Here is a 13,726-nt window from a genome sequence, read left to right on the forward strand (position 1 = left end):
GGTGCACCGCAATCAGAGAACTCTTGAATGCACTGTTCTTGAGGGCTGCCGCGTTAGTACAGTGGTGAACCGAATGACGCGGTTTGACCCCGGCGTTCGCATTTCGATGGAGGCGAAATGTCTGCCATGACGAAGACGTCCGTGTGAAGCTCGCTCAGCTGCCTATCTTGGCAAGCCAATGCAAGTAAAGCACAAGCGTCCATCGACCGACGTGTCGACCCCATGCAGCGACGGCACCTGTGGCGTCGACGACACTCTTCGCACCGCAAACACTCAGCCGAGCCCTGGCCGACGGAGTTTTCCCACGACCACGCGGCGCGACTGGCCGCGTGATTTGCGGCGTCACTCGGCGGCCCAGAGGGGAGGAGAGGAGGTGTGGGCGCGCGTGTGTGCTGACGTGGACACTCTGCAGGGAGCACTCTCATGCTTGGAGCAGCTGTACATCGAAAGTTGTGTGCTGACATCGCATCACCGTTACGGCAGCAACTGTTCGCGCTTTGGTGGGTTACCGCCGCCTACCGGAGAAGTATGCGTGATGGACAACGCTGGTAGAGACACCTGATGATGCCGAGCCTTACTTGAGACACAAGTTTAGACTATACCATACGTTACCCAAGCGTTGTGCCATATGTTAGGGAGAACCCTAGCCTTTGAGGTGAGGAGTGTTCCAAACTCACCGTCATGGCTACTGGCGGTGCTAACTCTCCTAGGCTTTAATGCCCGTGCATACCCCATAAAGTGGATGGGGGGGTTGACCGTTGCTTTAGGTCAGTTGATAGAGCATCGGACGCGTTATTCGAAGGTCGCAGGTTTGATCCATGCCAGCGGCAAGTTATCTTTTTACCGTAGTTGCCTGTTATGTCCAAACTACGACATCGTAAAAAGAAAAATTGAGTCTTTCCAGTTCCATTTGTTTCCTTCAGTGTAAAACTAAAGGGTTTCTTGAAAATAAGCTTTAGGGGTGTCCTTCCGATCAAGCTGTCGCGTATACCAGATACCGTGGCGCGTTCTGCAGTAAAGAGATGCCATCCGCTCCGTATGAAAATGGGACCGCCAGTGGCACATGCCACAGGAGAGGAGTGCGCACGCGATGGGCGGCAGCCGCACGCTCCGGCTTCCGTGGGAAACGCGCGCCACTATTGTGGCCGCTCCTCTCCCACCGCGTGAATTGCGTGCACCGCCAGCCGAAGCCGCTCCTAGCCACCGGCCGCGCTATCGTACCACTACCGCATCATCCTCGCAAATGGGACACTTTATTTCTTCGAGAAAATAATCACAGAAGTCTAATAATTTTCTGCGCGTGCAATTACAAACGCCCCCCCCCCCCCCTTAGGGAAGGCTTATAACAAGCGGAGTGTGTTGACGAACTCCTTTATGTGCTGAGAGTCGACTGTTATGCACGGAACTAAGCGTGGAAAGCTTCTTCGGGCTCGGTAAGCGTACAGAATGGGTGGCAGGGGTTGGGGGGGGGGGGGGGCTTTATAATGTCGCTATAGTCGTGCACCATCCGAAACCACTGAGCTCTCTGCATGCACAAACGGGAATGGCCGCCGATGCCAGTGTACTGACCAATCACTATATGATGAATGACGCACGAAGCCGGGAATTCTAGTCAATTGGGAATTGTAGCTGACTGAGGAAAGGCCACGATTAGCTGACGAAAGCCGCCGCTGCTTCAGAGAAGGCATGCAGTGCATTTGCTTTGCGTGAGCCGCGAGTCCTCGTCGGTGGAGGGCCGCGTTTGAATGCAATGCCTTTTGCAGCAAAAAAAAAAAAAAAAAACGCGTTGCCATTGCAGGTACCGTTTTTCCGCCGTGTACACTTTCCGTCTCAAGGTTACGTTCATACGAAGAGAGATGACAATTCTACTTCCTCTCTCCTTCTGCGGTGCTAATCACATGAGATATCCTAAAGGGACACTGTATGCATGTAAATCTGGTCCGGCAACTTCAATCGTTAACGCCGTAAAGACCCGTGCATACGCAGATTCTATTCGGTTATGCAATAACGCAAAGAAGTATACGCACCCTATGCACAGATCTTTACGGAACGTAATCCTTAACGCAACCTAAACTTTACGTCTGTGGCTAACTCTATCTCGCAAATGGACATTCGTTCGGAGAAACTCGAGATATCCGCCTTGCGGATACTCCAGCCGTTGAGTCAAAATAAGCCGATGTGTGAGAGTCAATAGCGATTACATTGTTTCTGCCGGATTACCAAAGCTAGAATGGCCTAGAACATCGAAGCTGTAAACAGGTATATGAGCCCCCGTCTGGCTGAATAGGTCAGGCAAAATGAACCAGGCAATCACAAAATTATTTTTGCAGAAACATCGAGCATTATACGTCTAGTGTAAAAAGCGCGCAGCGTAGCTATTGCGAATCAGTTAACCTTTTTAACGCGTAAGCCAACGTGTTCATCACTGTGGTTGCACGAAGTGTCGCAAGAAGACGACACCATAGCTGCACTCCCATAACATGTGTTCCAGGGTTGTCCTGGCATCGCAAAACTTGCAGCGCCACGCATAAAGCTCTGCGTAACAGAGTTTGGCAATCACCGGGTTTGGGAACGTCTTGGTCTGCAGCTGTCGCCACGTGACCGCCTGCTTTTTGTCCAGTTTTTGGTGCGGTGGCTGAAATTTGCACCTGGTCAATCTGTAATGCTCTGAACTAAGATAAAGAAATCACCTTTTTATATTTTTTTTTCCCGTGAGACATTCACTCAGGTAAATCCTCGGACGAGGCTCGTCAAACGCGCAAATTGACCACTGGCATCAACACAAGTGTTCCTGCAAGCATCATCATGGAGGACGTCATCTCGATGCCACGCAGCGGTGTCACGCGGGCACCTTTATTATCGCGATTAGCGCCAATCGGGGTTGAGCACAATCCGGATTAAGTGCTGCTGCACGATTTTAAAACAGCTTGACTAATTAACAGCCCTACAGCAGGAAAAACAAAATACAAAATGAAAATTTGGAATAGAAACTACAAAATCGAGCACAGTTCAATAAAAACACATTAAAAGGGCCAGTGCTGTGTTAGAAACAATGGTTCATTATGATCATCATCGTCGTCGTCGTCGTCATCATCATCATCATCATCATCATCATCATCATCATCATCATCATTCATAAGCCTGACTACGTCCACTGAAGTACAAATGCCTCTCCCATGTTGCGCCAGTTAACCCAGTCCTGTGCTTGCTGCTGCCAATTTATACCCGCAAACTTCTTAATCTCATCTGCCCATCTAACCTTCTGTCTCCCACTAACCCGCTCGCCTTCTCTAGGAATCCAGTTAGTTACCCCTAATGATCAGCGGTTATCCTGTCTACGAACTACATGCCCGGCCCATGTCCATTTCCTGGTTACAATTGTTAAACTGTTATAACTAAAACAATATGTGAAATGTCGCATATTTTCAAGTTTGTATAGACCCCAATGGGAGACGACCCCGTGCGAGGAGCAGCTCGAAGAAAACTGATCGCAGCGCATGAAGGGAGGAGCAAGCGGAACTCCGCAAGATTACCGCTTCGCTGCGTATGGTGCCATATATAAAAGTGCAGATTAAGAATCCTACACAGAAATACAGGCGAATGGAAGGAAAAAAAACTATCGAATTATGAAACTACTTTTGTAGAGACACGCAAAGTTTTTGATGCGTGTCTTTCCCAAATAACGCAGGCCTCAATAGAGTATCGCACGGTCATTTTTGTCAGTCACCTGCAAATGTTCACTATTAATTCGAGTGTTTGAGTACGCGCAACACGTACATTAATTTGGCCTGACAGATGCCATCAGAAAAACCTCAATTGTGCGCTTTTCGGTGGCGCTGATTTCGCTAGCGCAGCCGAAAATCCGCGGCGCCAGCGTAAAAAGCAGGCAGCAGAAAGCGCGACTGCCTGCTGCATTGTTGAGTGTAGACGATGCCTGAAGTTCTGAGCAGAAGAGGAACATAGATAAAATTTTTCAGAAAGCAGGCTCTTGTAACCAAGCCTAAAACAACGTAAGAAGAAAATCGTGTTACATGCATTTCATGAGATTACATGTATTTCATGAGAAGCTTTCAAGAAAGCCGAGTGCAAAAAATTCCGTCACGGAGATAGAGTGCCTCGCAATTGTCTGGGCTTTGACGAAGTTCCGCCCATACCTTTATGGCCACCCTTTCGAAGTCGTCACGGACCACCACGCTCTATGCTGGCTATCATCGCTCAAAGACCCGTCGGGGCGCCTTGGTCGTTGGGCGCTTCGCCTACAGGAATACGACATTCGTGTCGTATACCGATCCGGCCGCAAGCTCTCCGACGCTGATGCGCTATCCTGCTCGCCGCTACCGGCTGACCCAACCTCCTCGTCACCTTCTTCAGCTGTCATAACACAAATCCACTTCACAGACATGGCATCGGAACAACGCAAAGATGTGTGGATTTCCCTACTCCTCGCCTTTCTGACTGATCCGTTAGTTAATTCGGTCTCAAGAACTATCCGCCGTCAAGCCACACATTTCGCCATTCGAGACGACCTCCTCTATCGGCGGAATTACACATCTGAAGGTCGGAGGTGGCTGTTAGTGATACCCAACCACATGCGCTCGGAAATCTGTACTGCTTTCCACAACGACCCGCAAAGCGCTCACGACAGCGCTCTCAAAACGTACAACCGTCTACGTCAACGGTACTACTGGCGCGGCATGTACACACTTGTCCGCAAGTACATACGTGCTTGTACTGCATTCCAGCGACGTAAAGCCCCACCTCAACGCCCTCCCGGTACACTTTAGCCTCTGCCTTGTCCAGCGTGTCCATTTGACCGCGTCGGTATCGACTTATACGGACCACTTCTCACGTCGTCTTCTGAAAATAGGTGGATTATTGTCGGCGTGGACCACCTCACGCGTTACGCGGAGACGGCAGCACTACCCGCAGCTACCGCGAGGGAAGTTGCGTTTTTCATCTTGCGCCACTTCGTTCTTTCCCATGGTGCTTCCCGCGAACTTTTGGGCGACCGAGGGCGTGTTTTCTTGTCTGACGCCATTCAATCCTTGCTCGCTCAGTGCAACATGGTTCATCGCATGACGACAGCATATCACCCGCAGACGAATGGCCTCACAGGACGATTTAATCGCACTCTCGGTGACATGTTGACGATGTACACAGCTTCAGACCAGACCAATTGGGACACTGTCCTTCCATTCGTCACGTATGCGTATAACAGCGCTACGCACGTGACAACAGGGTTAACAGGGTTTTCCCCTTTCTTTCTGTTGTACGGACGCAAACCATCGTGCACGCTGGACACTATCCTCCCATACACGCCCGACTCCTCTGAGTACACTGCAATTTCTGATGTTGCCAGGTACGCAGAAGATTGCAGACGATTGGCCCGTTCACTGACAACCGAGGACCAAGGCCACCAGAAGCTACGGCTTGACACAGACCGACATCTTTCTATTTTCACGACTGGTGCTCTCGTTTGGCTCTGGATTCCACCGAGTACTCCTGGCCTTTCATCGAAATCACTGGCACGATACCACGGGCCCTACCACATTCTCGCCCGTACGTCACCAGTCAATTATGAGATTGAGCCTTTGACACAGTCTGATGACTTGCGCCGTCGTGGCCGAGAAATTGTGCATGTGAGCCATTTGAAGCCGTATTACGACCCCGCTATACTGACTACGCCTTAAGTCGCCAGGTTGGCTACGCTGTAGGGAACTATGCGAACGACGACGAAGCAGCAAAAAACGGCAAGCCACAGCGTTGGTGCACACGCGCGACCCGAGCTTGCGCTCGTTTGTAGTAGAAAGTTTTAGTACTGCGGAATGGTGCTACGTACGCATCACGCAAGCATCTTGCGTTACGTGGCGTCGTTTGCCACTAATCGGCTTTTAGTACGCCGTAGTACCCGCGTACGTAACGAGCGTGAAGCGTGTTGCGCCATCTGGTAGATCAAAATAGAAGCACGTGTTGTTGGCAGCCAATGTGAGCCAATCCAAGTGTTATAGCCAGATTATGGCCATATTTTAAGCCACAGGGCCGGTCGGTGCTCGCCACGGAGGCTGCGTGGTGCTTGCCCAACGTTACTAGTATCTAGTAACGTTGGTGCTTGCCCTCGATGCCGCCATTTTGCAAAACGAAGTCTCGCGCTGTCGCGAACGTGTTCGAGAGCCGCGCGATCACCTCATACGTACGCACGCACGCATCTCATGTGTGCGTACGTAGCGGCTGCGTACGTAACGCAATACGTGCGCGTTGCGGTCTGCGCATGCGCACTACGCAGAACGTGGCGTCCTTAGGTACGCAACGCCGCCACGTACGCAGCGTACGCAGTACTAAAACTCTCTATTTTCGGCCTGTTGACGTTCCTCGCTCTTCTGGCGTTCCTCGGCCTTCCAGTAGGTCTGTACGTAAATAAACTACGTGACAATATATATAAAGTCAAATCACTGTTCTACAATGAAGCTCATTTATGCGTGCTCGTTCATCTCGTACTTATTTTGTACAAGAGTCACGCCGTAATTTTTGTCATCTTGTTACTTCGTTCAAAACGCGACCATGGCACCAGTCTCCCTACATGTGACTGCTCCATGATCCGAGTTTAAAAGCCATAAACAAGAAGGAGAGGGCATAAGCAGTCCCATGCTAAACGAATGGATGACCAACAGTCCGTAAGGAGGGGGATGAGAGCCGAAGCCAAGTTCTTTAAAAAATATCCGCGGGCCAGCTCCACAGGAGGCTCTGCCTCCCATGATGCAGCCCGGAGGGGGCCCATCCTCTCTGATATGAGCTCGACCATCTGAGCAGCAGATATTTATCGATTGGATGTTTGCAGGACTTTATTGGGACTGGGCTGTCACGTATGCTGGGATCGCATGCCGTCATCGTCAATAGGCGCAACGCAGGCAGAACCACGAATAGCTTATCTGAGAAGAAGCCTTCTTTCTCCTCGGGAGTCACACGCTAAGCTACTTGTAGATATAGAAAGAGCAAGCAAATGTTGAGTCCGACGAGAGAGAAATGAAATAGGAAGATAGATCAAGATATTTGTAAAGAGAAAAATTAATAAAGAAATATAGAGATAAAGACAAGAAAACCGTAAAATGAGAAAAAGAAAGAGAGCTGGAAACAGTAACGGAAAAATGAAGAAAAGTAAACAAGTCTGCCCAGCTCCGCACTTGCCTCAGGCTTGGCGCCCCTATAGTGTGAAGCCGTCTTAATATTTTGTATTTTGATTTTTACATCCGGCTCCTCATGTACACGTTGTGGGTAGAAACATTTATTGCCACTGTCGCGCGTGGTGGCCTCATGGCACGTGGGTGCTCCCTGTGAGGAACCAGCCAGCAAAGAAAAGTACTTGAAGAGCAATCATCTTGATAGCGCTCGCGATGATCCGGCACTGCAGAAGTGCTGGTCATGATGGTCTCCCAGTGTGTCACCGCCACACTGGGAGACCATGGAAGCCGGTGGTGGGACATGAGGAAAGGTGGGACATGAGGAGGTTGCCTCCTCATGCACAGGTTTGTCATTTAAGCATGGGTCACACGCAAGAGATGTTTCAGTTCGCAGTCAGTGCTTGTCCTGTTAGCCCCTTGTGTCTCGTTTTTTTATTGATTTATTATTACGTGCAGCCTTGACAGTCTTCAGGCGATAGTCGCGCCGTTGTCAGTTGTGCCGAACCACCCCCGCTAGCTTTCACACAGCTAGAGCTCGGAGCTCCTTCCCCAATAATCGAAACACCGGAAGGAAGACGCCAATTGGCCTGCTTCTATACGTCCGAAGGAAATAAGGGAGCAAGGGAGCTTAAAATGAAAGGGAAGGGCTCGAAGTTCCGGAAGCCCAAAAAGAAGGAGCTGCCATTTTTCACCTCTGCACGCTCGGCCATGGCACGTCAAGAATTCTCCACCGGATGAGGGTTGATAGTCTAACCCGTGGTCACTTCCGTTTCCTTCGGTTTCTGCCGCTTTCGCGAGCTGCTGCTCAGAAGCAGATTTCGGGAAGTCAGAATCAGGCGAGTGTATTCGGCATGCAAAAAGAACCGAGGTAGAGACCATCAAAGGAAGCTTCATTTATTGTCACTCCCACTTACGAGCATCATAACAGTTTGGAAGGAAACTTGGAGAGGAACAACGAAACTCGAGAAGCAGTCAAGGAGCACTGAACGCGCTGTAATGATAGGAGTCACTCCAAAAGAGAATAGAGGACAGCTGAAAGAACAAACAGAGAAGGGGGGGGGGGGGCAGTCGATATCTTATACAAGCAAGGAACGGACATGCATGAGAGGGACACATAACCGATGGTCACTGCTTTTTGAGACGGAGGGCCATGTTGCATAAAAGCTGACTCAGTGGGAAGAGGCCGCACGGAAAGTTGACCGGGGGGTGCAGACAAAGCGTGAAAATTCAGCGAACTGTCACTAATTTGTAAAACTGAATTCATGCAATTTTTCAGCGTGCGTGTGACAAAGTTGCAATCAAGCAGATGTTGGGAGCGAAAATCCCATTTTATGTCAAAACTGCCATGTCCGCCTTATGATAGAAAGAGGCAAGGGAAAGGAGGGTTTGACTCCGGCTGCCACCCGCGCTGCATGCGGCCCGTGAGCGCGTGGCCGACACCCGAGTTTGAGCGCAGAAAAAGAAAGTTTAGCAGTGTAGTGCCATCATCACCATCATCATTGTTTCTATCACCGCGCCGCGTCTCTCGCGCAGCTGGCGCGAGCTCGAGCTGCGCGAGAATTAGAACGAGCTTCTGGCCTGGCGGTTTGGACGCTGGTAGTTGACGTGGCTCCGCTTCAGGCCTGCAATAAAGTGGCGAGATCGGCACGGCCCCATCGGCCGCCTTCGACGTCTTCTCACGTCTCCTCTTCTCTCGCTGCTACAGCAGCATACCGAAAGATAGGAAGCGCGCCCGAGGAGCGTTCGGTGGAGCCATGAAGTAAAAGAAATTTGGGGCCATAAAATGGAATGAGAGCGTGCAGCACCGACGCTGAAGATCGTATATGGAAGATGCCTTCTACCTGGAGTGGAGATGGTAAGAAGATAAGTACGGACTGCTGAGCCAGTTGGTGACTCCTCTCAGCGCTATCTTGAGACTCATCTAAGATGGTGCTGTTTTATATTGAGAAAATGTTTATCTGCTCATGATTTTTAACACGAGTTCATCTGACCACACATATATGTATTTTCTGTTTTAATAAATTGGGAGTTGATAGTTTGCGCCGTGTTTCGTGTTCCTTTCTCCGCGTTATTGTTCTTTTGCGCACGACGATGCTAAAACTAGGGATCTATTCTGATCGTGCGAAACTCCGCTGGAATGAAGCATACAAAAATGAATTTACAGTTTATTTTGACCCCACAGATGACTGCCATTTTCTTTGCCTTATGCTCGTGTCTTCTCCCCATTCTTTCCCCGCCTTCCTTGGCGGTCCAAAGTGAGAGCAAAGGGCGGACCGTTGGTGACCGCGCTGCAAGCCGACATGACACCGCCCCGCCGAGCAAGTTCCCCGACAAGAGTGGTGTGGAGAGGGGGGCAGAGCTCCGTTGCGCGGCGGTGCCCTGCAAACGGTGGCGTCTCCGAAACGGGCCGCAGAGGCTCCGCTATAGAACTGTGCAGCGACTGCCACCACAGCACCGCTATAGCACAGTTCAACAATGCACCGTTGCCGCCCTGATTTTGCACTCCTACCCGAACCATTTGACGGAGCGCATTTCGACTGTTCACCTACAAGTCCTTCTCCGGCACTTAGGTGTAGCTGGACTTGTGTTCAGTCCAATTGCAAATTAAGTCATGTAGTGTGTGTTACACCTTAATGGCAGTAGTTTATGACTGTATTAGACAAACCGAAGGTTATAATGACGTAAGCACTATGTGTTAGCGAAATTCCTAGGCCACGCTGTGCTGCTACTCTGTGGGAACGTCAGGACGCACAGAAAAAAACGGCACAGCAAGATGATCCTAATTAGCGAAATTTGTGACCTGAACGGTGACGTCATACACTAGATCTGCATGATGGTGGTGAACCGTACGAAACAGTATCTCGGTACAAGCCCCACATCTGCTCGAGGTTGGCGAGCGCAACTCAACAAGGTATGCTATTGACCACATACCGCGCCCCTTTCTTCATCATCATCAGACTGGCTACGCAGCACGTTCTGCCAGCTGCCAATCCCGCAGACTTCCTCATCTCATCTGCCCACTTGACCCGCTTGCCCTCTCTTTACCCCCTTGAGAGTGCAGTGGACGAAATTCACCACCTCCCCGAAAACTTGAGAAACAGCATGCCTCGCGAGTTCACCTTTTATTGCTCCCCATCCTTTTTAATCCCTCCTTACCCCCATCCCTCGTGAGCTACTGTTGAGGTGTCGCACTATGATGCAGACAGTTACAGGGCTGACTTTTATCTTCTTTTCTCTCTTTCAAGAATCGCAGCAACAGGGGCGGCGGCTGCACGCCGCATGTGACCGCCCCGCTTGCTCCACTGTGCTGCACGGTGCGGCTACGGGACCGCGATGCCTGCGAGAGAAGGGACCCTCCTCTCTTGCCACGTACTATGCGGCGCGCAAAAAAGCGCCGGTCCTGGGAACGCGCTGTGGCAGCCGTTCACACACACAGCACACGAGACGTAGGAGGGGGAGGCACGTGCGCGATCTTTGCGCCTTTTTGTCTGGCTTTCCCGCGCTGCTCGCTTTTGTTCTCCTTCGTTTGCGATTCCCGCGCGCATCGGAGCAGCCAAGTCGTTCGGTCGCTGCAGTGGCGTATCGTGGCTGCCTGCAAATGAACGCGGCGTCGTTCTGACTCGACCAATACTGCACATAGTACGTTGAAGCGACACTGAAATGGAATATCAAGTCAGTTTAGCCAGATAAATTATTCTTTAGCAACTATGTTGTCATTCATTTCTCCATCATAGATTCAAGGCTAGTTTCACGTTAGAATTTCGCATCGAAGTTCCTGTTATGACCAACCGTAATCGGCGCAACCCGATGAAACCGACCCACAGTGAAGCCAAGTGAGGACGGTATAAAAGACTTGATTTACGTGAAGTCTTTTAACTATAGTGTATTAATTACGATATAGATCAGTTAACGTGGATTGACTGATTTGTGGGGTTTAACATCCAAAAACCACCATATGATTATGAGAGACGCCATAGTGGAGGGCTCCGAAAATTTTGACGACCTGGGGTTCTTTAGCGTGCACGCAAATCTGAGCACACGGTTCACGCATTTCGCATTTCGCATTTAATTCGCATTTTCGCTTCCACCGAAAATGCGAATTAAAGTGGAGGAAAAGACAACTTGACTCGGGCAAAGACCAAACCTTCCAATCCGATGCTATATACTGAGCTACCTACGGTGGCGGTGTCGACCACTTTGTTAGTGGTTCGTGAGTCTGCGAGGGTTATACAGAGCTGATCGTAGCCACTGTAGCGGGCGTAGAACGTTATTTTTTTTTCTGCTAGACAGGGGCGTGGGGATTCAGGGGGGCTCTGATCCACCCACTCCCTCTTGTGATCTGGGGGGGGGGGGGGCGCCCCTTGCAATTGGCCCCCCTTGAAATTCGTCTCAAACGTCATAAAATCTGAATGGCTTGACAACTGATTATAACGCGTTCAACGGTTTTAATGCCCGCTTTTTCTTCTTTGTAGTGTGTACTGGTGTTCAACACACCTAACCTATACATGTGTGAGACTATTGAAGTCCGAACAGCCACTAGATCGGTTTCAGAAACACTCAGTAAAACAATGAATTTACGTGAGCTGGGAACCTATATTTATTTTTAAATTTGATTTCAAAGCATGCTTTTAATTTTCATATGAGCAAAAACTAAAGAGCCACTAAAGAGCAACAATGACATGCATGGTTTAGGTTGCACTTTAAGAACACTAATGCCATATGTTTCACAACCATTAGTTCCTTATCAGCGGTGAAAATCAAGGTTGATGCTTCATGCTTAAATTTCGCGCCAGATTCTCCGCGCGTGAAATAAGAATATCAAAATGCATTTTTGGCTTGTGAAATTTTGTGAAACTTCGTATACTAAATCTATGGCACCCGCAGATTACAATGCACTTAATTTTTATTGATTATAAGTTTCGTATGACCCAACAGACAGCTCCAAAACTTTTGTTTGGTGCGGGAATCTCGAAGTGGCGTTGCCCCCCACATTTTTTTTACGCGTTTTTTCGCTTACTAAGCGTCGCGCCGTGATAATAGTGAAGTTTACGAGATTGTGAACTTGTAATTTACTAATACGCAAAAAATGTTTTGCTCTTTAGTGTCCCTTTAAATCTACCCTATTATGAATACAAATGGCAGTCATAGCAAGGCATGCCACCCCCCACCCCGTGATTTTTTAAAGTTACGCCTCTGCTCCGAGACTGCATCGGGGCTGATGAATTCTCGGAATCGCCCTGATGTGAGAGCCCGACAGGGTCCATCCTGTTGCGGAATATCAAGAGAAAAAGGTCACCGTTTCGACGCTGTTCCCACCACGCCATACGGGCTTTCATAGAATCTCGGAAAGAGGTCATGGCATCTGACTTTTAGAGAACCTTAGCAGCGTAGGAGTCGCTTTGTAATAGGTGAATGGACGCCAAAGGAAAGTATATTTAAGAAGTTAAATAGCACGCACCGCATCTATCAATTTTTTCATCACACCAAGTCTCATTACTGCTCTGACAGAACATATGTAATTTATTAGCGTTCTTTTGCTTCATGCATATGTCCGTGAAGTAATCAAAAATACTTCATGCCAAACCCGTGTGGCGGAGGGACCACCACGGAATGGCGTTGGTCCCGGGTTCGGTTCCCGAACTAGGCAACATTTTTTATAAAAGCTTTTTCTTTTCTCAAAAAAAAAAAACGGTATGAATTTTCTAGTTTCTTTGTGCTAGAAATTAGCGGCTGCCAATTTTTCATTCATAACCCCTTCGGAACTGTGATACAGTAAACCTACGTTACACGGTACTACAACTTTTCTTTTGACTCAGCACATTAAGTCAGCTGTGTCGTGTCTTTTCTGTGTGTTTGCGCTGTTACTTTTACCGCAGGATTTGCACTGTTGGCGGTGATGCCCACCTGAAGAAAGAAATAACGCGATGTCTGATATCCCACAACCATGCTTTTCCACAGCATGCTCCAGAGAGGTGTTATCGCCGGTTCGTGAGGGGCTCTAGATACAGACTGTGCATGCGGAGACATTACTTCCAAAGCACGGCCCCTTCGTTTCGTTCCGCCTACGTCACTTTTTATCCCTTGCGCGGGTTTCCAACTCCTCTCTTTGATAGCGCCTGGTTGTTAGTGTTAAAGTGCACATGATAAGAACAAGCGCCCTGAGGTATCTGCGTGCAACCTCGTATGTGAAATGAGTATAAAGCAGCGCTCCTCAAGTTTCGTCTTGTTCAACTTTGCTCAGGGGCAAGTCACGTGGACTACATGTATGTATGTATGTATGTATGTATGTATGTATGTATGTATGTATGTATGTATTATGTATGTATGTATGTATGTATGTATGTATGTATGTATGTATGTATGTATGTATGTATGTATGTATGTATGTATGTATGTATGTATGTATGTATGTATGTATGTATGTATGTATGTATGTATGTATGTATGTACGTGTGTGTGTGTGTGTGTGTGTGTGTGTGTGTGTGTGTGTGTGTGTATGCACCTTGAGCGCCCGTCCATCCATCCATCCATCCATCCGCCCACCCGCCCGC

The sequence above is a fragment of the Rhipicephalus microplus genome, chromosome 5, assembly GCF_043290135.1.
Source record: "Rhipicephalus microplus isolate Deutch F79 chromosome 5, USDA_Rmic, whole genome shotgun sequence".
NCBI lineage: Eukaryota > Metazoa > Arthropoda > Arachnida > Ixodida > Ixodidae > Rhipicephalus > Rhipicephalus microplus.